Genomic DNA, 4,734 nt, shown 5'->3' with positions numbered 1-4,734 from the left:
AAGCAGAAGATGTTCTGAAGGTCATTCTCAGATATTAGTGCGTAGCTCCAAAAGACAACCCACCTGAAGGGTATTGCATACCATTTGTGTACAATAATTAGGTGTCACTTTTCAAATGCTATTGTAACACTTCACTAAGATGTTAGTGCTGTAAACAAGACAAAACAAAGGCATTACCTAACAGGTCTGAGGTCACAAGTACCCAACAGGTTTGACGGTCACAGTTTAAATGGGGTCTCACTGAGCTAAAATCAAGGCCCCATTTAGGTTGTATTGCTTTTGGAATCTCTAGGAGACAATCTGATTCTTTTTTCCCCCCCTCCACCTTTTAGAAGTTACCCATATTTTTTATTTGCTGCCTCCTGGTTGCTGTGATGCTAAACACTGTGACACCTATGTGTCAAATGCGATAATGGTTACCCATGGTGGAGCTCCCTGATTAAAACAAGCTTGGAAGAAGGAGTGGTATCCACTTCTGAAATAGCTTGCCTCCGGAAACTCTATGAACTTGGAGAAATGATGAACGTTATAGTGTTCAGGTCTTTCATTCATTGGGTTGCTATGAGTCCTTTATGACTCGACGACACTTAACAATAACATGTTTCAATCACCAAAACATTACAGTATATTCGAATCTCATGTTGTCCATTATCACTCTTCATTCACGTTTAAGGACTGATGTTCATATTAAACCTACCAGAACAATTTACCTATTTTAAAGTCAGAGAATTAGGAAACTTTCTTGCCCATGGTTACATAACTTAAAGTTTCACAGGTTTAGAGACTAGGATGTGAACATCTTTGAAGAATTACTGTTATGCCTGAAGTAAGGAATTTATCATCATTTCATGGGCAAGAGATTATAGACTATTTATTTATGAATAAAACCTCTGTAAGCATTAAGATTTCAAGAGATTAAAATTCAATGGAATTTTCACAAATTCCTCCAAATAATTGAGAATATCTTCTTTCTTTTCTCAAAAAGTACTCAAAAAAACTGATTTAAACTACCTTATATCAGCTACTCATAGGCCAAGATTTAGGATTGTTTGACACATATACCATCCCAAAAGATTTTAATAGATCTTCCACCAATCCTGATGCCACAATTCTCCTCATAGAGCCCAGCCTCTCGGATAATCTTCTCTGCATACATGTTGAAAAGGTATGGAGATAGGACACATCCCTGGTGTATACTCTTTCCAATTTTGAACCATGTAGTGTTACCCTGCTCTGTTCTGACGTCTGCCTCCTGGTCCAAGTATAGGTTTAGCACGATTAAATGTTCTGGGATTCCCATTCTTCTGGATAAACATCTGGCTGTTGAGTGGGTTTCCAGGATTTAATGATGTATTAATTTTTCCTTCTTCCACCAAATTAAACATACAGGCAAGAATCAACACATGCATTGACAAACCAGCAGTGTCTGAGGTGTCTGTCACAACAGAGAAAATGTACTGAAGACATTCACAAAAGTAGGTCTGATAGAAACTCTGTGTGGCAGCCTCCTCTTGGGTAACGTTCTGTAAGAGTGTGAAAAGGATCTGCAGGCCTGTATCTGCAACATTCCTCATAGTATGTTTGAAAGCCCAAGTAATGGAATCCAAAACAAGTTTAAATTGTGCAGGTGGAATAGCCAGAAATTCTGGGACATAGTGACAATTAACAGCCAGAAGCAGTAAGAAAAAATTTGTTCTTTGCTCAGGATAGTCTTTTAAATTCATATTTATAATATTTAGTGTGCTTTCATAAACAGCATCTAATATTTGTAGTATTTCCGCTGTTATATGTCCTCCTAACTTGTTGACAATGGTAGCCATCATGCTAAGAACCTCTGCTTCTCTAGTAGCTGGATGGGATGTTTTGCTGATAATTTGAGAACAACATTCAATAGAGGAGGAAGAAAATTTTCAGCTACCTTCTGTGGATCATTGGAGCGGCCTGCTGAACCAGATATTTAAAGTTTCCTTCTTCACTCTCTGCGTACTTCTTATTTGGTTGTTTGGCAATCATCTCATCATTAGCTTGGACTTGGATAGCTGTAGAAATATTTTCACTGAGGAACTTGTATACTTTAAATATATCTAAATAAATTCTTCCAAGTTGAATTACAAAGGAGTGACCAACAGCTTTGGAGGCTCGCACATTTGTTTTGAATATGCTACCAAGTTCCTTCACTGTTTCAGGATCTTTAAGTATATCCACAGTTTTGGTGGCCTGATAGATTATGCTGTCCCACACCTGGTTAGAGAGAAGCATGTACTTCTCTATCAAATGTTCCTGCACCATCTGGTCTGTCTGTGCACCAATCATGTACGCCCCAGCTTCATAAAACATATGGACCAGCTGAGACTGAAGATCGCAAATTATGGTGTTTATATTGGTCAAAATCTCATGAATAAATGGCACCTGAACAAAACGTCTGCGGCATTTCCATGCTATTTGAATGAAAGTATCACGAGCCATATCTTGGACTCCATCATGGGTCTCATGTATAAATTCAAATAGCTTGTTAAGGACAAGTCTTCCAAAATTTCCAGTAAGCTCTCAAAAATCCGACCTACTAGATACATGATATTTGATGCAATAATAATAGCTTTGTTATCTTTGCCTCTTTTCTGTTCACATAATCCTAATAGATCCTTTATTACAGTAACAAGAAATCTTTCTTCATTTTCATGCATAGATCCACTATAGGAGCCTATTGCCCATACTGTTTTCAAGTTTTTCCATGACCACTCTGTCCTTCACTTGATTGTGAATTTTCTCAGACATAATTCTTTCTGTGTTGACATAATCCAGATGACTAAGGTAAACTAATGTTTCTCTCATATTCTTCTACAAATTTATGAATTCTCTCACAACTTCTTCCTGATAATTTTCTACAATCAACACCTGCTCCAGTTTAACCACACGACTAACCATCAGTAAATGGACCTTAGATAACATAAGTAAATAGAGCGGTCACCTGGCCTGAACATCAAAGTGCTGTCTTCCGGACAGCAGTGATGAGGCAGATGTAGAAAATGGGCTTTCTCTATAGAGTCCAGTACTCAAGACAAATTACAAATATTTCAGTTTCTTTGACTTCTGATTCCAACAATATATAGTGAAGGGCCTCCATGAGTTTCTTCCTGGGATTTGATCTTTTTTTCTGTAAGCTAGCCATGTTCCTTAAGGAAGGTGCAGAGAAACAAACTGAGATTTTGAATAAAGTTCTGTTCGTAATCTTTTCCATTTGAGTATGCAAGAAAAAAAATATTAGTATTTAAAGGAAGCATCCTTTCAAGCTGTCTGTATCATTGTCATTGTAAATAGGATTACAAATTGCTCTGAATACTGGCTTACACTCACACCAGCAAGGTCAATGAGGCACATCAGAGACACATTTGAAACACTGGAAGATTCAGAAACTTATAAATGAATGTGCCGATTAACATGGTCTCAAAAAAATATCCGAGTGGAATCCAGTTCAGAAATCTGAATAACGTTTCCAAGGTTGCGTGTATAAGTGGAGCATTCTGAGAATTTTCCATCACAAACTGACACAGCTGAAATATTTGTAAGAAATCATTACACATGCTGTCTTTCAAATGCATAGCTTTCACTTGGTTGATTGGTCCACTAGCGAAATCCCACTTCTTCACTTAAGAGCTGAAGAATCAACATATTCTACTGATAGAAGCTTTCACTGATCCTACTTGCTCCCACAATGTCACTGATAATAGTCGGCCAGTGTTTGAACCATTTTTTCTTCAGTATCTGAACAAGAACCATATTTAGTTTCTCAATAAATACCTCCTCCTTCTCTACAAAAGTTGCATAAGATGATGTCTTGATAATGAGTCCAACAAAATATTTTTTAATCCCTTCATACCAGTTCCTGGGAAGTATTTTCAACCTTGTTTTAATCACATTTTCTAAAATTTGTAGGTCATAATATAGCGTGTTCATTTTTGTGAAAATTCTAAAACGGTGCCAACTCTTGCTCACGCATCAGGATACTCCTTTAAATGTGTCAGTACTTCCTGAGCCATTCTTTGCTGGGCTCCTCCTCCACGGTATAAACAATTCACTACATTGTCAAAAAGGTAGATATTCAATTTTAGGCTGAAATCAAGCAGCTGATGAGCTGCATGGTCTGCTAAGATTGTCTTAATTGCGGGCATAGATTATCAGATTGTGAACAACTGCTGCTTTTGTCTGTTATATGGGGATTAGGGCCGGGAGGTGGCAGCCTTTCTTAATCTGAAATAACTAAAGAATAAATTCAAGCCATGAGTTGCAATGCTTAAGGGTGCTATGGGCAGAATATTGAATGATTCAAGAAGCTTTAAAAAACAGATAGAAGAAGTACACAGTCATTGTTCCAAAAAGAAATGGCTGACACAGCAGAATTTCATGAAATACATATGAGCAAGAGGCAATGGTGATGGAGGAGGAAGTGCAGGCTGCTTTGAAGGCCTTGGCAAAAAGTATTGTATTGATGAAATACTAATCGACGTATTTCAGCAAACAGATGCAGCTCTGCATGTACTCACCAAGTTGTACCAAGAAATCTGGAGACAGCTACTTGGCCAATTGACTGGAAGAGATCATAGTTATTCCCACTTTTTTTTTTTTAATAAAAAAGGTGACCTGACAGAGTATGGAAATCATCAAACAATATCACTAGCAAAATCCTCCTGAAGATTATCCAGAAAATACTTGAACAGTACTGAAGTACCAGAAATA

The 4,734-nt window shown here is 37.5% G+C and overlaps 1 pseudogene; it reads right to left on the bottom strand.

Annotated features, from left to right (window-relative positions):
• Positions 1-1,289: 1,289 nt before the first annotated feature.
• Positions 1,290-4,169, bottom strand: LOC102848185 (annotated as a pseudogene).
• Between the last annotated feature and the right edge of the window lie 565 nt (positions 4,170-4,734).

This window comes from Elephantulus edwardii, unplaced genomic scaffold (assembly GCF_000299155.1).
Source record: "Elephantulus edwardii isolate Elephantulus edwardi_28Jun2011 unplaced genomic scaffold, EleEdw1.0 scaffold00173, whole genome shotgun sequence".
NCBI lineage: Eukaryota > Metazoa > Chordata > Mammalia > Macroscelidea > Macroscelididae > Elephantulus > Elephantulus edwardii.
Note: the sequence above shows the minus strand (reverse complement) of the source record. Positions and strands in the feature narration are given on the sequence as shown.